Below are 24,279 nucleotides of genomic sequence, written 5' to 3'. Positions count from 1 at the left end.
GGCAGGCTCTATTGTTGGCATGGAGCTGGACAGCTTGACATCTGTGGCAGAGTGATGGGCACTGAGTAGGCTCCTATCAATTATGGAGAATCCACTGCATCCACTAAACAGGATCATCTCCAGACAGAGGAGCAGCTTCAGCAACAGACTACTGTTACTGTCCTGCTCCACTGACAGACTGAGAAGATCGTTCCTCCCCCACACTATGCGACTCTTCAATTCCACCCGGAGGGGTAAACGTTAACATTATACAAAGTTATTGTCTGTTTTAACCTGCATTGTTATCAATCTTTAATTTAATATTGTTTTTTGTATCAGTATGCTGCTGCTGGAGTATGTGAATTTCCCCTTGGGATTAATTAAAGTATCTATCTATCTATCTATCTATCTATCTATCTATCTATCTATCTATCTATCTATCTATCTATCTATCTATCTATCTATCTATCTATCTATCTATCTATCTATCTATCTATTAGTCCAAGAACCCATCCTGTTTGATCTCAATAGTACAGGCTGAAAGTGGCAGTGTGATGGCACAGGGAATATTTTCCAGGCACATATTAAGGCACCTAACATCCATCAAAAAACATTTATATTGTAAGGCATACCTGAACCTGCCCAAGTTCATCATTCATGGCATCATTCATACCTAGATGGGCAGCAATTTCACAAGTCATGTATTGCCACCAAATAGTTCTAGGGACATGTCAGTGAATTTTCATTCATCTGTGGCCTGCACCGTCCCCAGATCTCCACCCTATCAACCATCTTAGAGATTCCTGAACAACATTCCTGAACAATACATCCATGCTACTCTGTGTGTGTTTATAGACGTTTGTGTGTCATTTTCAGAATAATAAGATATATTTATAATACAGTGACATATCCCTCGAAAGGGTCTGCAGTCAGTTTTGCTAACTTTTCCAAATGAAGTTTTGGATTCTTTAATTAGATCATTATTTTTTTATTTCATTTCGAAGGTTGTATGGTTAACATCATCTTCTTGTAGTTCATGCAGACATGTTTATCTCATATTAGTGTGATATTCAGTGATATTCATACACAAGATGAGCTATTAATGTTACTTGTGGATGATGGTGTTATGAAGCTCAGTTGCTATGCATTTAAGTGAAACATCAATAGTCTAGCAACAGATTTTCCCAGTGTTTTTATTTTCGAAGATGCTTTATCTCATTATCCTAGTACAATGAGATACATGGCTACTCTAAATTGAATACTATGGTTGCTACAGTAGTTTCTATGTGAAGGAAAGCATCTCATCAATGCATTAACAATAACATTCATCTTTTACATTTGAACAATGTACAAATAGGGTTTGGGAAATGGGCAGTCCATTTACTTAAAGAGCAATTGCTCATTTAATTGCTTAACCATGAATAACTGATGACATGAAAAGTCTCATTTCATAATTTTGCAGGGCTATTTTAATGAATCCAATGCCAAGGATACCCTGTCAGCGGGTATGTTATGCTTTATACATGACAGCTTTATGTCTGGGTAACTCTTCCAGCATTCACTGCACAGCCAGATAATTTAGAGTCTGCCAACATAAAATTAATTTCATCTTTCTTTTTCACCATAGTCAAGTAGATAGTCTCCAGCTGATGATAAAAGAAAGAAAATTTGTCAGATAAACAGATGACTCATGGCAACAATAATTTAATTGTCTAAATTCTCATAAGATGAGAAAAAGGTTTTCTGTAATGTACAGTAGTAGTTTATTACTGCAATGGCATCACACAATGACAATGTATTTTGATAGTGTTTTATCTTGACATAGAGCATATTCCTTCTTATTGTTTTACTTTTTGTGATATAGTGCTATTTTCCATAGATGCATAACTTTTTTTAACATAGTTTTATTAATTCCATTTCTTACCAGTGGTATTATGGGGACTGTTTATTTAGCAAGACATAATGCATCTTCCATGTATATATGTAAGTATTACTCTTATACAGACACACACACACACACATATATATACATACTGTATATATATATATATATATATATATATATTCACGGCATTCATAGTCTGAATCACAATCTGATTGTATGGGTGGTTACCTACCAGGTAACGCTTGTGGTTGGTCAGCAAGTCGGCTAACATCCGCCACGGTGCCTTCTTTCAGTTGCGAGAAGCAGATCATAGAATGGTTGAAATAGTTTATTGTCAAATAATGCAAAGAGTACGCGACACCTGTTTCGCAACTGAAAGAGGGCACCGTGGCGGATGTTAGCCGACTTGCTGACCAACCACAAGCGTTACCTGGTAGGTAACCACCCATACAATCAGATTGTGATTCAGACTATGAATGGCGTGAATGTAATTACCCCGATCTACATGCTGTCAAATGAACGAACCACATGACGTGGTGCAACGTTAGGGGCTTCGCCTCTAGCGCTGACGTCCGAGGTTCGATTCCCGAGAGGGAGTGCAGTGAGTGTGTACGCCTGATGAGCCCAGAATTAGGGCGAAACACGTGTGGTGTACTCTTGGCATTATTTGACAGTAAACTATTTCAACCATATATATACTGTATATATATATATATATATATATATATATATATATATATATATATATATATATATATATATTACGGTGGGTTGGCACCCTGCCCGGGATTGTTTCCTGCCTTGTGCCCTGTGTTGGCTGGGATTGGCTCCAGCAGACCCCCGTGACCCTGTGTTCGGATTCAGCGGGTTGGAAAATGGATGGATGGATATATATATATATATATATATATATATATATATATATATATATATATATACATTGTCATGCATTTGTGGACAGCTTAAGAGCTCTGGTGATTATAATTCCCTGCTGATCCAGGTTGCTGTTGTGTCCAAATGCCTTTTCTCCTCCTCCCTCTGCAGACCGGAAGACTAACAATTGTAATACCACTGACATCACTTCTGGTGTCAGTCTGCCTTGACCCGCCTTAAGACAGGAAGATCCACCATCTTTAGCACAATTGGGAACTTACATCTAGAGAGACATTTTCAAAATTATTGCGTGTGTATTTTATGTTTATTTCACTTCAGCTATACAGGGTCACCACAGTGGTGCCTGAACATATTTATTGTGACCACTGTTTATTGTGGTCTGTCTGTTATATATATATATTGTAACAAGAATGACCATGAGACATTGAGGTGGTTTGGGGCAGCCACCCATATAATTTTTCCCAGCTGCAAAAGTGATTGAGTAGAACAGACATGTTCACACGAGTGAGTCCAAAACAGAACTGATTTAGTATAAACAAGATGGCGGCTTTAAAGGCCAGTAAGGGAAGTGATATCATCAGGACCGGAACCGAAAGTGACGTTGTTGGCTGCTCCAGAGCCGGGCGGGATTTCCCTAGAATGGTCTGTAAGAGGTCGAGAGAGAGAATTAGTGCACTTCGCCACCCCCTGGTCCTGCGTGGAATTACATGTACTCAAGCCCTTTAGTTGTCTCCTAAACACGCGTGTGTGACAATATACTGTATATATATACTGTATATACAGTATATGTTAGAAAATGCCTTGCATTGTTTCTAGGAAAGTTTATAATAAACAAAACACGTAAGTGTACAAATCAATTTGTTGAAACTGGCTTTCCTGTTTTGGGAGCAAACAGTTGTGTAGTGTAGTGTAGTGTGGTCCTTTGGGATAGGTCAATGCAGATGACTGTCTGAATGAGTGTCATTTCCTATGGAATTTTTCTGAACACCATGTTTCTTCTTGCCCCGCTAAGTATGTATAGGACACAGTAAAGAAGCAAAGTATTCTGTCCATGTTAATTCAATGCAGTTGTGAGCTTTTTCATCCTTTGTATATTGCAACCCCTTGCTTGCAGGCACGTGTTATTTTTCAATTCATTCTGTTTATGCAGAATTTTTTTATCTACTGTCCCTGGATTAGCATGTGAATGCTGGATTGACTTGCTTGATCTGAACCTAACATCCAAACTCATCCACTCTGACCAGTTCAGCCGTGCATGTGATGCTACTGATCTCTGATCTGCTGTGGTGACCTATTCTCTTTGTGCCTCACTCTAGGATATTATTCACATAAGATGTATCTTTATTGAAATATTTTAACTAACCTAATTTATTTCTGTTTAATACAATAAATGCACATGTTAATCTAGAGATTTCTCATTAAACCTGAATAAGAATGCAATGGCTGTGTGTTATATTCCAGCCAGGGTCTTATCTCTGGCTCAAGTATGTTTTTTATTCATTTAATCTTTTTTTATTTTAAGATATTGTTTTGCATATTGTGTTATTAATTGTTTTTCTTTATGTCCTTTTCATTTTTACCTATTTATTATTGCAGTTTATTACTTCTGGAAAAATAGTATTATGTCTATATTATATGTTTTAGTTTGCTTTCTACCCTTTCCACTTTATGTAGATCTTAAATGTAATGATCAGCTGGTCTATTTAAGTTTTTCTCAGTTTTCCTTTTGGGTTTAAATAATAAAAAATACACATTTAAAGTAAAGTTTTGAAACCTAAATAATTCATATTTACCATTTACCTTTCATTCTGAATTAATTTTAACAATGTTAAAAATTCATCATGTTCCCCCACAACGCTACAGTTTTTTTTGAAGGCAGCTGCCATTTTGTGATGATTTGTTTATTGGTACTATGCTGTTGCTATGTAGGGTTAACAGAAAGTGTGTGGAGCATGACATCACTGGGTCAAAGATATAACAGGTCAGCATCATGCACTTGCTAGTTTTTCAGATTTTGAATATAAAAAGACTACCAGAGCAGTATCTATATTACTAAACGACAGTTTAATTTATGCACGGCGGACGCACCGAAGCGCATGTGCACTGCGCCGTGGTGCCCCAGAGTCAAACACAGCAACTTCCCAAAGTCAGTAGGTGGCGCCCAAACAACACAACCTGTAAACTAAACTTGCTCTAATCCACTGTGCCAGCAGTCTGTGTGGCATGTTTGAATCACATAACGGTAATTCAGTAACAGAGAAACAAACACGAAACCGCATGAATAAAAACAATAAACGGAGGCTCCTACAACACGCTTCACAAACACCAGAAGCAAAGAAGTCACGTCTCCAAAACAAAACACCTCAAGTAACGGAAATACAACAACGAGCCCGTAGGGATGAAAACAATGAACGAAGGCGCCTACAATGCGCTTCTGAAACACTACACGCAAGAGAGGCACGGATCCAAAAAGAAACTGCAGAAGGGCTACAAAGTCGTTTAAAAGGTTTAAGACGTTCAGTATTCCAACAAAGAATAAGCCAAAGACAGCAACGATGGACAGACGCTGAACAATTCCGCCAGTTAGCTGAGAACGCATTCTATAATGAGTCCACTGTTCATGAAAATTCATTGGGATTAATGACTGTCATTTGCAGTCATTGTCATTCACGTAACTTCCTTGAAGAAAAAACTGGCAGTATAACTGATGAGTTTACACATTGTTGTCAAAAAGGTCAAGTTAAGCTGCCTCCTTTGGATGAATATCCTGAATATGTACGGAAGCTTTTGACTAACAATGTACCCGAAAGTAACAGCTTTATGGAATGCATTAGATCCTACAAAAGTTCATTTGCTTTTGCATCTACCAATCAGTATTAAAAGTAAGTTGAATTATGATTCCTCACAGTAAACGACGTCTACCTAACGACACAGCCACAGAACAACAAAGACGAGACCGCATTGATAAAAACAATAAGGAGTCACAGCTCCAAAACAAAGAAGCTCAACGATTACTAATACAAAAATGAGCCTGTATGGCTACGACCTGTAAACTAAACCTGAGGTACAGCATGCACACCAGATTGTACAGTATCTATGCACAGATGCCAGAGGCAACAGGCAAGTCGTTTACACTACCGCCACTGCCAAATGCGAGACTGCATGGATAAAAACAATACATGAAGGCACCTACAACGCACTTCTGAAACACGCCTCATGACTAGCGTAATTGTACGTCAATGTCGCCGCCATACTGTGAGTGGCACTGTGGATGCACCCACCCTCCATGATATTTCATCCCTACAAATATCGGAGGGAACAGAAAGTGATTGCCATTCTTGGATTTGCGATTCTTTCAAGAATCGCGGGGCTGCTGGTATTTGTAAATGCTGCATTTTCCACTGCATCACTGGCATTGCGATTTGGTTCCTGTCATTTGGTTTGTCCTTCTTTCTAGTTTTGGATGTCCTGGATTAGCCCCTTGGTATGATTTAAATTAATTTTAAATAAAACTTTGATAATTTTAATAAAACTTGTAAAGGTTTTCAAGCTTTTCATAGAAAGTTAAACAGTTTTATTAAGTGTACTCACCTCACTATTGTAAATTTGATGTTGTTAATGTGTGAGGTTGTACTGATTGTCAGGATTTATATTCATTGTCTCTTGATGTTGTCGCACCCTTGTCACTAGGTAGGAGACATGCATTATACTGAGTACACATGACAATAAATCTGAAGTTGAATTTAACTTCAATATTGTGTTCCTTTATTAATTTTGTTTTTGAAAATTTAGCATTTAGTCTGTCTGGTAGAAAGCCTGTATCCATTTTATTGAACTTTTACACTCCATCTAAACCAAAATTCTCTCTTTCTTATTTTATTAAGTTTATGGCACCTTGTCTGTTGTGTCCTGCTTGATCTCAGTTTCCATATTGTTACCCTCAATCGCAAACTCGATGCTTATTTTATTTATTTATTTAGTGCTTCAAATTAAACTTTCCCCTCACAGAAAGGACCAAATTCCTGGCCTGGCATTTCCCTCTTTAACATGTTTTCACTAGGTTGTTTGTTTAATTTGCTAACGGCACTGCAAAAGCCTTCTACAAAGTGGATCATTACATTTAAACACTTATAGCAAGTTAGTGTTTCTCCTCTCATGGACTTGATAGATGTGTATTGTTTTCCTAACTCATAATTGTTCTCTTTTGGTGGATGGGAGATATTGTAACCTTTTCAACTGGAAGATCTCGGGTAATATGACTTAAACCTGCAAGTCTTGTTAAGCTGAATAGGAATGCAGTGTATTCTGGGAAGGCTGAAAAGCAAAGCAATATTTTGCTTACTTAGAAAGTACAGCCTTTGCTTCCCTTAGGAATATAACATTGATCTTATATTACAGAGATTACAGTAGTTGCCTTTTTATTAGACCTTTTTTTAAAAAGAGTTCTCTTTCAGTTCAGTTGCTGTTCATTTTTTCATACTTTCGTAAAGAGCTCAGCTCAGTAACTATTTGGGGAAGCAATATGAACACTTTCATAGAGCTTGCTATTTGCTTTTGTTTAGTTGCTGGACACTTTCCATGCAGCTCTTTCTCTAGCAAAAAAAATTATTTTGATTTTTTTAATTAAGAAGATATAATTTGTACCTAAATTAAAGAAGCCATCTGGGAATTGTCATCTGTGGCTGAATAAAGGTTGCATGAACCAACCCAAGATGATATAAATTTTTTATATTTTTGCTGTATTACTTATTTTCTGTAAAAGGTTTTGATGCATATAAATATAATTTTTATATGAAAGCCTAAATAAACATTTTTGTCTGATTCCTATTAGCATAACTGAGAACCCAGACTGGTTATTCCTTATCTAGCTGCAGTCTCTTAAGTGCAAGAGAGGACACTCTGGTGAAGCCCTCTGTTAGAACTGGGTTAAGGTAAAGGTTTAAAAATAATGACAGTCCCAGTCAGCAGGCAGACTGCCATTAGAGGTCCCTATGGTTGAAAAGGTTGGGTACAACACAGACAGTGAGACTGATAAGAGGCAACAGGTAAGTGATATATAGCTGGTTTTGACATTTCTTCCTAACCAAAGTACTTAGGAGGTTAAGTGGTACATTTTGTGTTAGGTGAATCTGATAACTGCTAACAATTTAAAGTTCAATTAGAATTATTTTCTGTCTTCAAAAATTTACCTTGATTTCCTTTGAAAACACCTAATTTCTCCCCTATATATTTTGTACCTTGGTACCACCAAACTGTTGAATTCCAAAACGTTGAATTCGATCACTGATCCCTGAGGTGCCTGATAAAGCACATAAAGAGTTATATTGCCAAATGGTAATACAAATCCAAACATAATATTCCCTATAATTGTTAAACTCTTGCAGTCTTTAAATATATTTGTGGTTTACGTTCTTCTAAAATCTCCAAAAATTGCTTCCGTAATACAATTCAATCTTAATACAGAACAGCACAGAACAGGGTGTCTTCAACCTCAGTTATATGTTTTCGCTTCTATGAAGGTCAAAGTGTGCTGGTACCTATGACTGTTCTATACAGCAAACATTGCAGTAATTCACAAGCTTAGCAGTAGAATTAGATCTGCTTCTTGCTTGCTCAATTTTAAGTCTACTTATTTAGTCAACACCTGTCTTGTGCATTTGTATAGCAGACATCTGGTGTAACTTTTGAGTATGACATTGTACCACTTAGCTATAATGGTTGTTATACCAGTTTAAAAAACAATAATAATATCTTAATCTGGACAGTTTTTTTTAATTATCTTCCATTTCTGGCTAAAGCCCTTGAGCATGCAATAGGCTCACAACTCATCACTGAAAGCACAGGATATTTGTATCCTCCAAGTCAGGTGTGAGAGGTAAGAACAACACAGTTCAATGCTGTCAGGTAAGGATGGTACTGTACATTCTCTTCATGGTAATCATCCAGTTCTTATACCACTGGAGTTTTCAGTTTCATTTGCAACAATGTACCCTTCAATCTAGGTACCTATGGCAAAGTTTCAGTCCTCTCTGTCTGACCAACAACATTTTCTTTCTATTGACAGCTGTAAACCCATGTTCGCTCCTGTTACCTAAAGGTATTCTTCAGGACCTACAGTAGGCTTTGGCCCTGTCTTATTTACTACAGAGTTTCTCCAACAGAGTGAGATCATTCATAATGTAATGATTTGTTGAGAAAAATGCCTTGCCTTTTCAAACAGCATTTGTTAAAAGAAATGAGTAACTGCCTTGGTTTCAACAACCATTCCATTGTAAAATAATGTCCTACTATCATAAACAGGAGATTAGTCCTGTAAGAGTTATCACTAGTAAAAATAATCTTTAATTCCTAACCAAACCATTTACAAACAAATACAACACAATAATTCAAAGCCATAACGGAACTTCAGTAAGATGAAGATTAGGAGAATCAAGCACAAATCTCTGGAAACTGTAGGCTTAAATGCTTATAGCTGCTAAAATGACAATGGCAAGATGTCACTCTCAGGGCATGAATGTCATTTTTGGATCACACACATACCTGCACAAGTGATGCTGATAGTGCCATGCGGTATACAACAATGATGTCATCAAAATATAACCAACACAGTGAAAGATGTGAATGGACATGAACAAAATAAATCATTTTTATGTTGCATTATTAGCTGTCATTCAGACCTCTGTCAAATCCTGACAGTAGCATGGAAAGCAACCAGCTGAGAAGACCATGATGCTGCTTTAAAGCACATTCAATTTTATTCATTAAAATACACTAAATATTATTATACTGAATTTGTAAAAGTGGCATTGTGTTGTAACCTGAAGTTCTCATTTAAGTCTTTTTTTTAAAGGTAAGGTCATCCAAAAACTTTGTGATCACTAATTTATTACACAGGGTGTCATGACCAGTGGTTCCCCTACTGCCTCACTCCCAAAGCTTGCTGCTTTCAGATGCTACACTCAGTCATTGTTGTGGCCCACAAGAGCACCCATCCATTTGAAAAACAGCAAATTTCAGGTTTGTACTTCTCTGATGGTAGATTTGAAACCACAAAACTGACATATTAGTCTTGGAAAAGATGAGGTTCAAATGATTAAAAGGGGCAAACCAAAAATTGTAGTTTTGAAAACTTTATTGAAATGCCTAAACTAGAAGGTCTTTCGTTTTAAGTGTTTCGAAAGAAAGTTTTTCTTTATTTTTATGTAAAGTAGAGAAAAAAATTGACTGACCTATTGGCTCTTAAGTAAGCCAACATTTGATAAATCATTGACTGATTCTTGCGCAGCAAGACACTGCAACAAGAAAGCACCCTTAGATGTAAAAGACAACATGAAACACAGCATGGTGTCTTCAACACTCTTACAACAAAAGCATAAAAACAATAAAAAAAATTGATTTTCAAAGAATAAATATGGGAAAAAAATCCACGAAAAGCAAAAAAGTACTTTTATCTTGCAGAGGACTGTAATAATTCGGTACCGTATGTGGATTTTGTAATTCCTGGTTCTTTTCCAGATACTCCAGTTTTGTTGTGCAGGTTAGACTGACTGCCAATTCTAAACTGGCCCTGAGTGAGTGGGAGTGAGTGGGAGCTGCAATAGACTGGCACCCCACCCAATGTTACTTCTGACTTTGGGGCCTCCATGACCCTGAACTGGGTTAGGATGGTTTGGGAATGTTGAGTCATAAATTAATAATGGCTTTTCTTTTCAGAAATTGATAGATATGCTATTATTTTCTTATGTTTTATTATTTAATGTGGCTTGCTTTTGTGTTTCTGGCTTCTAAGTAGTAGGTTAGAGATACAGATAATTAAACAGTTGAAGTAATGATGAAGGCTTGAATGAGTCAGAGTGTGAGTGTGAGGGTGTTTTGATGACCCTATCAGGGTTGGTTTCTGACTTGTACCACATGCTGCCTGCTAGAATATGCTTTTTATTACTTGCAATCCAGTACCACAGAAGTTAAAACAAAATTCATTATATGGATTGATACTAAAATGTTTTAGTTACCTATTTGTGACGATTTATAAATTCCATATTGTGTATATTACTACGGTACAAATTGTAGCATATTTGCAGCCCAAGAGACAAATCTTCCTGCCTTCTGGTTAAAGACTGTGGGGACGCCTGTATTTACTTCACCACTAGGCATGACAAGTGAACAGTGGCAAAACTCCTGTCAATCCTTCATTTATGAAACACTTTGCTGTAATGAATATTGATGAAGTCAACACCACAGCACATGAATGACCGTATGGCAAAGCAGCACAGCGCAAGAAGAACATAACATTCCACGGGGAATGATACAGTATGTTCCTGCTCTCCCTGGACTTCAGCCATTTCACCATTAGGTTAGAATAACTATCTTTTCTTAATGATATCATTATCATTTTGATATGATTGATACACGTTTTTATGTCTTCTGCAAGTCATTTTTTCTGTCTGCACTCTCTGAGCTGTCAGGGAGGACCCTGTCATTGCACATATCCATACAGCTGTAATAGAAATTTGCAGATTATTAAAGCTCAGCAAAAGCACCGATTGCTTTTATCGTATAAGTGAAACAGTCATTTATTTCACATGTGTCTGGTGCAGGCTTTTTAGATAGGATGTTCAACTGACTGTTACAGTTATTTTGTTTAAGTTACGCTTGTGCCTCCAGATCTATAATGTAATGCTACATAATTATTTGATAATGTGGAGGTTATTTTTGAATTTAGTTTTTAGTTATAGAACACTACCTCCAAAAAAACAGACTGGCATGTAACACAAACAGAATAAACTACAGCAATATGGAGTAAATGATCATTTTTTTACTCATGTGTTTTGCGTGGGGTGGGTCATTTAAACATTTGTCGATAAACTTACAATGAATACAGACATTGCCAAAATGCTTCATTTTGTGAACACTTATTTTCCAAATGTCTGAATTATACTGCTTCATCCAAAAGTAAATACACTGCCTGTTTGCATATTAAACTATGCAGATGGCTTTTCAAGTGTGAAAGGGTTACATTCCTAGTACCCTTGCGTAGGTGTAAATTCAAATTAAAGGGATAGATATTGCATATTATACTTTGGTTTAAAGTGCAGAGTGTGAAAAAGATTTCATGCGGACTCCTAAACTTTTATCATGTTAACGTTTTTGATTTAAAATTAAATAAACCATACAGGCAATGTATCTTAAATCAGTTTACACTATTGTAAATAAAATTAAGTACCTAAATAACCAGTATCAAATTCATACTGAATGAGATCTGGAAAGAGATGGCATATAATAATAATAATAATAATAATAATAATAATAATAATAATAATAATAATAATATGCTTAAACTGCACATATAAACTCCCAGACTTGTTCATTTTGACTATAGAAAACAAAATTAAATGTGAAAACATATAGTCAAACTTTGATCTTACATATATTTGTTGGGACTGAATTTGCCTTGACCAATCAAATCTGGATTTTGCTAGAAGAAGCAACAGGAGGCTCATTGCATGAACGAAAAATCCCAACAGGCTATCTTAGTTTGCTGTCATGTTACATGATGGAAGCATTAGCAATAGGACCATTTGAGTGGACCACTACCAGCTTGAAGAAAAACACATACGCATATTGTGACCACTAGGGGGCATTGCGGCACCCCAAACCCCAGACACAACTGAACAGATTCAAGTCCCGGTTTAGTAAAAAAGGTGTATTTTTATAAAAACCTTACAAAAAGGCCTGTTTAATAAACACAATCATTATATATCTCTTCTCTTCTCTCCTTCCACTCCTTCAGTTGAGTTTTATCCATCTACCACCCAACTCGCCTGGAGGAGGTCGAGCAGCTTCTTTTATGTTAGACCTGGGAGTACTTCCAGTGCTAGGGCATAGAACGATGGAAGTACTTCCGGATCAATTGGAAGTCCCATAAATTAGGGATCATTAATCCCATCAGCTTCCCCTGGCAGCCCCCCACGGAACCTAAGAGGGCTGCCCCACAGGACTACAGGTCCCAGTATGCCCTGTGGCTGTCCGTGTGGGAATCCTGACCCAGGGATGGTGCAATCTAACGTATCAGGGAACCTGTCGGGACTACAGGCTATCTCCACCTGTCCTTCCATTACACTGTCCTCCCAGCCAGGGATTGTTCTTTGGTTCAACCCTACTAGGATGCCAGCATGCCCACTACTGTACTGGCAGCTTCCACCACTCTCTTGGCTTAGGCAGGGAACACCCTGCCACTCTTTTTGCCCATTTGCTACCTGGGTCTTCCAGCCAGGTAAGGGAATGGAGTCCATCCTGTCAGGGGTGCTAATCCCTGCATGCCGTCCATTACAACACGTAGCGGAGAGATTGATTGTGAAGAATCAACAGAGAAAGAATATGTGTGATTTATTGCCATGAGACAGCTTTCATGTGGTCTTTCACCTTAAAGATTTCACCTTTCTATGTTTTGTGCTCCCACACTTTGTCTAAGCATAGATCAGGGAGTCAGATGCATATAAGTCAAGGTCACATCCTCCACATTTGTGTACTTTGGAGGTTGACTGTAGTTTTACTATTCAAATAAAAGGAATAAACTCTGAAACAAATAACACCTAAACTGCACCTTTTATGACCCCTAGTGGCAAAGTAGTGATCTATGAAGTGTATTAAAATTAGTACTGTAATGTGCAGAATACATGCTAGAGACAGTCTTTTTTGGTCTAGCGTTTTCTGGATTTAAACAGATAAAGTGCACAAGGCAATTGCTTCACAAATTTGAATTTTTATATGCATGCTGTGATACACAGTACCACCTAGAAAATAAAGTTCCATAATATATGAAAGTCAAGGCAGCTTATGGAATGTAGAGGACAAAGAGAAATCAGGTATCAAAGTAAAAGACAAAGACAATAGTATCACAACAACTCAGCTCCACATCAAACAATCTTTTCGCTTTCCTCGTCTTTCTTGCTCTCACCCTCTCTTTGTATGACCTCTTCAGCTTTCTTCTTGTAAGCCTTTGCACCAACTAAAATCCACTGTCACAGAGCAGACTTTAAACACCTTTTGAATTGCTTCCAGAGTCAGAGAGAAGCCTATGAATTCGAAAAACTTATTATAAATGAAAAAGTAGAATTTCTGCAATTTGTCATATTAATTTACTTTTATCTATTATTAGCTCTTGTGGAGAACTAGATTAAATAGGTCTCTATATGTGACAACATAACATGTTAAGGAGGAAAGATACTCTATTTCTCATAATACTGTGTTAAACACACTTGAGTTTAGTGCATTCCATGAGCACGTTTTGTAGGTCAGCCAGTCTGTCTCTTAGAAGACTCCACAGTTTACAGTAACAGCTAATCAGGAAGTAATAAAGGGTAATCATAATAAAAAAGAGTTATGAATGTATATACTGATCATGCTAAGACAATTCCAAAGTAGACAGTGCTAAACCACAACAATAGCAGCTCCCAAGCCTGCTGGAAGAGAATGACTAAACAGCAGACATATTGCCTGTCTGTCTGAAATTCTGTGATGGAGAGCCTGTAAGATAAACATAACATTGATACTGTATCTTGTGTTTGCTGAAGCATGTGCATAACATACATATGCAGCAGTGTCGTACAATGGTTGTGGCATTAGACCACATGTTTGCAAGTGCAATTCTTGACTGTATAACAAGCCCATTAACTGCGTTCCAATTATTATGATGTATACTCATCTTTTACATATCTTGCTTACACAGGGAGACTGCAATTTCTGAAGGAGAGAATGGAATTTGGAGATGGCACTGAAAGATCCAAATTCAAGAAGGGGATGTAACTTAATACTTATATAAAATTAAGATCAGGAAGTTTTGAAAGAATCATGGTCAACGAACAGAGCAGAAAGTTTCAAGCCAATATGCATACACATAACCAAAGTCAAATTGTAGTCAGAAGAAAGAAAACAGTAACCAGTAACTTAGAAACTAATAATAAGAAAGATGCAAAAGGTTTTTGTATTCAGTAATCCAAACTTTGGATGATCAGGAAGTGTAAGATAATGTCCTTTATGACATCAGGCATATCTTACTCCCTGCTAAGCCAATGAATGGCATAGCAAATGTCACCAAAACTATCTGAGAATGGTGGTGTACAAAAGGAAAGCAAAATAGCATGATTAGAGAATGTGAATCATATTTAACACTGGTAAAAAAAACACATGGGATACATAAAATAAATGTTAACCAAAAGATTACATGACCTTCATGACCCCAGGAACTACAGTTTACTTAAATACATTTTAAAGGTCAAGGAACAGCTAAAAAAATAAAATTGTATGCTTGATTATGGCAGTAACCTTTGGGAAAAGAGTCTGTCAAATATAAAACATATACAGTATAAAATAGAAGTGTGAGAGGTCGTCACTGGACATTAAGAAAAAACATTATAACTAACTATCCATCCATCCATCCATCTTCCAACCCGCTGAATCCGAACACAGGGTCACGGGGGTCCGCTGGAGCCAATCCCAGCCAACACAGGGCACAAGGCAGGAACCAATCCCGGGCCTTTGTTAAAGGCTGGTGTTTTTTGCGAGTTTTGTGTATAAGTTAACTGTGTTATGTATGTGATTGTGTATATTTCATTTGTGGTACATGTTATTCATTATTTGGGGGGGTTGAATTAATTGGAGTTGCTTTATTATATTTGGAAGTTTTTTTTTGTCCTTTATGTAATAATAATAATTCTTTGCATTTATATAGCACTTTTCTCACTACTCAAAGCGTTCAGCAATTTCAGGTTAAGGGCCTTGCTCAAGGGCCCAACAGAGCAGAGTCCCTATTGGCATTTACGGGATTCGAACCGGCAACCTTCCGATTGCCAGTACAGATCCCTAGCCTCAGAGCCACCACTGTAATATATGTTCTTTAAGTATTCCTGTAGGGTGATGTTTTTCTTTTTTCCTCTTATCAATGAGATAGAAAAAAATTCCAGTGTTTATTTGCTTTTATGTTATGCTTTGGTGGTGTCTTTGTTGTGAATAATAGGATCAACACAGGGTGTTAATAGTGAAGCCATTCCTAGACCAAGAATTGGTACGTGTAACCTTGCAGCTTTTAAAATATTTTCTCAGCGGGTGTTACATGTGACATAAACCAGCCTTGTCTTCCTGTCTGTATTCCAGTGGCAAGAAGTATGTTCCACTCTTTGCAGCAAAGGCATTTGTCCTCAGTAGACATTGATTTACTTTTTCCACATATCACCACCAGTCACCAGTTGTTCTGAGCCTTTCCACAGCTTCAGGCTTTACATTTTCCTTCTGTCTTTTCAATTCTGTCTTTATCCTCTCATCTTCAATCAGTTGCAACTCCTCATCGGTGTATTCTAGCTTATACAGGATAGGTTCAGCAATGATAATAAATGTTTTCTCATATTCATAATCAGGCATATTGATAATATAAAGAGAGAGATTATTTGTCTAAAAATCATAGAAAAAAAATATTACTTATAATTTTATGGCTTCTTAATGTTGTCATACTGCCATGTCTGGTCAATTTTATTTTGTATATTTTTTTCCTTTCCAAAGATATCATTCAAATAATTTCTAGCCTGACATGGATTATTAATTCTCAGTCTTTCATTTTTTTCTCTTCATTTTGTTTCCCCAGATATTTTATTAAACTAGACGGTTCACGATGAATACACGCTGGTGTAAGTGGAAACAAGTCAGATGGAGATCTGTTGGTTCCTTTGTCATTTGCATCTTATTGATAAGGAGCAATTATAAACAGGGAATGCAACTGTTTAAGACTAAAATGAGCAATTAAGGCTGGGGAATCTTAACAAGCAAGAAAATGAAACACAAATATGTCACTTGAACACTTAGTGTGCTTTAACACCAGTGATTGACTTCTCATTAAGTAATTAGGTTGAACAAAAACTCCCACCAGGAGTTGGATGCCAGACCCCAGACCTAAATGGCTAAAACATTTTCAAAGTACAATTGGAATTCATGAAACTCGCTCCCACCAGACATGCCACTTGGGTGGCAAGGTTGCTATGTAGACAGATACATAGAATTGAAGAGGTCACCCAGACTTCTTTAAAAATGCTAGTGTCTCACAAAAACAAGTTATACTTTTACCAAAACTGTATTGAGATATATATATATATCTATATATATACATCTCATATATATATATATATATATATATATATATATATATATATATATATATATATATGAGATATGTGTACAAGCATGTACAGAAGTGAAGATATACTGGAAAGGCTTAAGGAGAATTCTACTAAAATGGGTATATTTCGAAGCACTCTTTGTAACCCAAAAAGGAAGATAATAAACACTTCCTGTGTTTAATTGGCCTTCTAAAATGTATTTTATTCTTTAGCACTTCCTTCTCATTTAAACCCACTGAAATACCTTATCATTATTTCATAATATCCCACAATTAATTTCTTTAAAGATGATGTGCCTTTTCATTTGAACTTTCAATTTTCTATTAATCAGGAAAATGACTTCCACATATTTTTGCATTTAAAAAATTAACAGAAAAACGTTGATATATTTTTTAATTTATTGCAGATACATGAGCATGTGTCAAATTTTCTTTGTTATTTTAAAAGATCTTTAAGATACTGCATATCTAAATGATTATTGGGCCTGTTATAACAACAACACATTCCCTTGCCACATGTTTAATTGTAGGAATTAAGACTTTCATTATTTTAACTTCATTGCAAAGGTGACAATATGTGGATTCTTCACAAATGTTCATTGCCATTCATTTAGTCACATATTTTTCACACCCTTTTATATTACTAAATATTTACAACAGGAGGCTTAGGCAACAAGTTAATTGGGTTTAACAACCAATTCCTTACAATGATATTCTGCACCTTTCGCATTTGCCTTTATAAAGTACATACTGTATGATGGGTTTCTGGTAAAAATGTATATGTTAATTACAGTTTATTATAAAAGGATTTACTTGAAACTTGAAATGATCTGTCTAATGTTACATAATTGCAAAGAGCAAATAAACCGCAACTCAACTACACTGCATGTCTGTGTCCTGTCTCCTGTCCATATGGTGGTCACAGGTTCATAGGGTCAATACTGTTGCTTGTAAAGAGTTGAGTGGAATTCTTACCTGCACATGCTAATCAACATGCAACATGCTGTGACTCTCCTGGGCTCAGAAATACAGACAAAATGTAGAGCTATCAGGGAGGGCTCTAGGCATAAAGCCCCAGGGCTTCTACATTATGTCTGGGACCCTCAAGGGTGATTCCTGGAGCACAACCCAGAGGTTTTTTTTTACTGGCTGCCATTTAAAATCCGCTTTCTGCCTCAAGGAAGTCAAATCTGGAGTAAGACGGCAAGACACAGGCTGTAGATCGACCGGTGGGAGTGAAAGAAGCCAATGTGTGGAGAGGAAGAAGGCAAACATGAAGTGATTTATGTACTTGATGGTTACTGACCTAAAAAGTATGGCCTAATTGCAGTAGTTGGGGATTACCACAGGCAGGTCTTTTCAGGGAAATACTTTTATTATTGTTACTCCATTTTCTTTTCTTTTTTACTCCCTTTTCTTTTTAATTTTGTGTAATATTCATATTTTCTTGTACTAAAAACGGTTCTTGTTTTATATTGCGGACCGTTAAACAGCACCCCCATTTACTGCATTCCAGACCGGTCCTGACATTTCTCTTGATCTGGCTGAAAACTGCTGGCAGTAATGTTAGGATTTCAACTCCATTTTGGATTCTTTCTCTATTTTACAAACATGAAGACTTTTTATTTTATTAGCTTTCTAGCCAGCACCAACTACTGCCATTTGTTGCTGTGGTTTCTGGTGAACTGACATCCCATGTACTGTATATGAGATAGTTTTGTTAAAGATCAGGCAGTGAAAAGTATACATTTTACTGCTTTTCTGTGCTCATGAAGGTCCAGAGAATTATGTAAAACTTAGAGTTCAAATATCATTTTACTGTAAGATATAATTCATGGTAAATAAATCAGTTCAGTGAGCTATGTAATTCTCTTTAAATTTTTATGGGTGAACCTAATTTTACCTTTTGTTTACTCTGGGCTAATGAAAGTTTTACAACAGATCTCAGAAAAGCTACATTTTAGTGTTAGCTTTACAATTAAATGAGACTGATTTTAAAACCCTTTTAAAGAAGAAATACAATCCAGACACTTACATTATCGTCTTCCTTGAGCCAAAGTGGTGACTGGGGCTACAGCGGAAGTGTTTGTGTGCTTTTTGTTATAAAATGCTTATCATGCTATTACATGTAAAAGAAGAGGTGAACACAAGAAAACATAACTTCAATGTAATTACAAGACAAATGATGCATTGGCACGACTCGCTCTTAACTTGTTCTGCCATCAATGAATACAGACTTAGCATTCTGGAGGTGAATTCCTTTCAGTATAAAAAACACGGAATACTTGACAAGGGTCTAAAGTATACAGGTAATTGCAATACTTCTGGCAGGTCATTTATTATCACAAAATGATAAAATGGTTTATTATTTTTTTTAAATCAACCTAGACATTACAAAAACGTCAGATTCTGATAGCGGCTGTCATGTGTTAAGGAATGATTCTGTGTATTCAATCCCATGTCCTGTGGTCTTAGTAAGTAAATAAAATAACTTGTTCTTAAGTACATTTATCTTTTTTTGCAACAGGACTGTAAATGACATACAACGCTTTACTGGAATACAAGTAGGAAAAACGCCAATCCTGTTTTGTATTGTTCAAAAACCTGGCATTTGAACAAAACAGAAATATCATCTCAAGCTGCATTAACATAGATAGAGATGAAGAATTAAATTATAAAACTTAAGAATTAATTCAGTTACCACATCCAGGGATGGGCTTCAGTTCAGGTCACCAGCAGATCTAAAAGAAACTAAAAGGTTTAATAATATATGGATAGATGAATGGATAAATGGATGAAATACATTAATGAATTTAATGAATAACTACTTGATTGTTATTTTAGATTCTATTTTTTCCTGCTTCATAGGATGGAGGTACATACTGTATAGAAAGCAGGTTTTGTTTGTTTATTAGCCACACTTTGGCAAACATTTCCACTGTGCACTATGCCTCGGCATGGACTGGACTTGTGGCTTTTTTTTTCCCAAATGGGATTTACATTTCTGTCTGTGGTCCTTGGAGTAGCGCGTCATCAAAGTCAATCAGTAGGCAGTGTTAAATGTATAAGCTTAAATATCACTTGGCATTACAGCTATTGATGCATTCTCCACTTGTAGATACATAAATATCTCATTTTCAGTTTTAACTAGGAAACATGCAGCCCTATGGTCCTCAAACAGAGATGGTTTCATATAGAGCTATCTGAACATTTCCAAGCAATTTGTGCAGGCATTAGTGTGTTTTTGTTGCTCATGCATTCTGTATAGCATACTTGACGCTTAGCAGATCGCTGCTCTTCTACTTCATTGTCCTTTGAGCGGCCTAAGCAATGCGCTTCACATTTAGCAGATATTAACACTGTTCTTTTCACTTCAGCCATGCCACCTGCTTGCTGTAAGAAACAACTGAACCCTGATAACTTTGTGGAGATTGCCGCTACCCACACTTTTTTGCTTTGCCAGCGTGTATCACATCTTAAACTTGTAAGGCCAATGGTTCACAAGTATTGCATGGCAGACAGACAAAACCCTTAGCATGTTATATATATACTGTATATAACTAGCCATGTTGAAATTTAAGTAATCAACATAGACCTCAGTGTTAACGTTTGCACTACACCATGTATTGGATTGTGTTTTGTAATGCATGTAGTAATAAAATGCATCACATTTGTCATTACATTATAAAATTTAATACTTCAAATATTTGTGATGCACCATCTATTGGAATGAAAAATGCAATGCATATGTCTCTGTTATATGCCATTTGGAATTTGTAAAAGCAGTGTTAATGTTTTGATGCGCCATCCGTTGGAATGACAAATGCAATGCATTTTATTACAACAAATGTTTGTGATGCAGCATCATGTTGGAATAAGAGAGACATAAAAACCGGAAAGACACACTGATGCACAGACACGTATCCTTTTATTAAGGTGGATAATCTTTTTGTTATCTAGGTCACATTGGAATGATGCTTTTCAACAGTTTAAAATGACATAAATATACCTCACTCAGAGTCTTTGTTTTATTTAATTTAATTCAATTTAAAGAACAAAACACAAGGAAGTAAACATCAAATACGATAATATTTTCAGAAGACAGTCCATGAAAGTGAAGTTCACCAACCCCTACCCAAGTCAGAGGGCAGTGCAACAAAAGAGAGCACCAGTTAAAGTGGTTCTTCACAGTAGAATAAAACTACAAATAAAATGAAAAAGATTTTGGCTAAAACCTGGCATGCCTACTTTATGAATGCATTTATTAATTCTTACCAATTTCTGAAAAACAGATCCTGAAAAGAATTTGATTTTTTCTATTTTGAAACAATGGAGAACATAATTTTCCCACTGAGTCATACAACGTGGAATAGTGTCCTTCCAATTGAGCAAAATAAGTCTTTGTGCAAGTAGTAGTAGTAGTATAATAGATTTTAATAAGCAGCACAATATCATTATTCTAAATACTGGTGTTAAAGCATTACAAAATAATTCATATCCACAGCTTAATCAATGTCTTTGTGATAAAATTTGTTTTGCCTTTCATTACCATTTTATCTTCTAACATCTCTACTGTATGAGAAGCAGTCATCCAAAATACTTCTGCCTGTTGTATCTCATATTTATATTCTCCAAACTCCTTCAATCACTATGTATAGGATATACTGCATTAACATTTTTTTATGCCCTAATGAACAATTTCTGACCTATTGCTGAAAAGCAAGCAGACTGCTCTAAAATGTTAAAATTGTTTTTTGATGTAAACCAGTGATGCGTTTTCCATTGGAATCTGCATTTAGATATTTTTACTGCATAATTAGCAGTGCCAGGTTCAAACTCCGTTGATCTCCTTTATCTCATTGATTTAATAAGGACCCAAGAGCACAGGTTTTCAGACACGACTTCTGCAGATATTAATATAAAGAATTTGGTTAATTAGTCAATGTGTTGTTTTCATTATCTCAGTTATGTGCCAATCAATGGATTTATTTTCCGTTGAGAATTTCAGTATGTTGCATATCAGCAGTATGCTGCAAGGCTGTCTTTCAATGCATTTTTGAAAATCTGCTGAAACTCCAAAAATAAAAAAATTGTAAGAAGTGCATATAACTGCTCCACACTTGTTATGTGCACCCCACTGGTAAAATGCTATCATTCTGGAGACGTTCATCATATCTCGATAACCCACTGTGATTCCCTAGAGCTGCCATTTATTATACAGTAGAAAAAAGGTTAACTTACTAGTTATGTAAGTTAACATCTAATTGTTATAGCATAAGATAATATTCTCATATCTGAGTATTCCAATTCAGGGTCTTGTAGGGCTAGAGCCTTTTGCTGTAGAATTTTACACAAAGTAGGAGACAGTCCTGAACTGGGCATCAGCCATCACAATGCCCTCTCATTCACTTCCAGATTCAGAGCTGAGGAGGTGGGAAGAAAAGCAGAGAATTTGAAGACAAACACAGACAAACACAGGAAGATTGCACAAATTCTACTCAAAGAAAAATCAGAAGTGGGGATCAAAGCAAGGGTGCTGGATTAATGAGAGAGATGTGCCACTGTGCTGCCTACTATGACTATTAGCTTACAATTGCTATTAATGAAAGTGTGTATTTTTTCATTTCTATCTTCTGACAATAACCAGTTCTTCTGAGCTTTCTGGTGCTTTTGCAAATTATCTGCTCTTTTTAGGCAGATGTAGTGATGGCTGGGGTTTTTTAATCCGTTCTTGTTATTTGCACAACTGCTATAAATTCAAAACTATGGAGACCAGTATTAAAACTATAACATAAAATATATAACATTTACACAGTAAATGTCATGTCAACCCACTTATGACTCAGTCACACAAATAAGGAAAGAGTCAAGATCCTTATCTGTAATACAAGCTAATCTTTAATATGTGTTTAAACTTTCCAGCATTTCAGATAACCCATTTTCTTAATGAGTAACTATGAGAAACATACAGAAATACAATTTGAGAGCTTGTGGCATTGCATTTGTGCCTATCAGAAATTTTTTATTAGGTAGGCAATCTCTCAAAATACACCCAAAAACCAAAAAGAGACAGCAAGCTACAACAAGGAAGAAAAGCACTAAAAGATGTATTAAATAAAAAAAAAAGATATGTAGAGCCACGGTAATTTGAATTAGCTTGTTATGAGCTAATGCTCAAATTTTTTATCTACTTCCTTTAAAATATATTAAGAATTACCTTAACATAATGTTTTGTTTAGATATGTAATGCTTTTGGAAAATTGTTCTTTTACAGTTTGCTAAATACGACTCATAATATTTAATTTGTGTGTTTTATTTTGGCCCGTTTTTGTTTTAGAAATATTTAGATAATGACTCTTAAGTTGTGGGCTCAGAGCTCATGAGGGGAAATGTTCTAAATTGAAAGGACAGGCAGGTAAACTCAGTAAATCATTAATATTCATGAGGTAGTTTTCCAAGTGTGTCTAGTTTTGGAAGTAGATAAAATGTATGCAAAATAGACATTAAGAGGAATTCTGGGAAAATAAGTAAAAATTGTTAAAGAGTTTTGTTGCTTATTAGAATACTGTATATATGTTTAAGCTTAGATAAAGTGACCAGTGTGTGTATGTGTGTAATAATATGTGAAATGGAGGCCTGGGACTTTACATGTTTCGTGTATAGCCAAAAGTAACAATCAACAATCAAATTGTTGACTGATGCAATATCTTATACAAGGCAGCATTTTATTGTGCAAAGGGCAGGCAGCCAGACATTATAAATTCACAAGAATTTAAAAGGCATTGGCAGAGAGACATCATAACTGCCAAGACTAGGAGGAGAGAGAGAAATAACTGGGCCTGACTTTGCCACCTACAGATGCCCCTTCGCTCCCAATCATCATGCCTGGTTTAAGAAAACAAAGACTGCAACAACCAAGGCTTACAGCCACCTGAAAAGAAGCTTGTTGTGTGACACTGATTTGAATTTGTCAGGTTGTATGTTTTCATATCTAACATTTACACCTGGCTTCTCCTTCAAATAAACATAATTAATTATTGATATAGTTTTGAGTATTGCTTTGCTGAAGTTGTCCTGTTGTTTACTGACATTTAGCAATGACCAATGATTGTTACTGAAACATACATTGTGCCCATTCAGGTTATGTACTGTTACTGGTAGTTATTAGCCTTTGGTTTCTGTTAGACTGTGTAGCCCTTTCAAAGACAGCCATTGGAATACGAAAGCCCGACGGGAGTAGCAGTTCCTGGCTTTTTCTAGGGTAGTCTGAAGTGTAGCCCTATCAAGATGGACTGACACATAAGTGAATCCCGACAGGGATGCCTCATGAGCAGAATGACTTCTAGCCCCTGGTAAG

This window comes from Erpetoichthys calabaricus, chromosome 2, assembly GCF_900747795.2.
Source record: "Erpetoichthys calabaricus chromosome 2, fErpCal1.3, whole genome shotgun sequence".
NCBI classification, from domain to species: domain Eukaryota; kingdom Metazoa; phylum Chordata; class Cladistia; order Polypteriformes; family Polypteridae; genus Erpetoichthys; species Erpetoichthys calabaricus.
Note: the sequence above shows the minus strand (reverse complement) of the source record.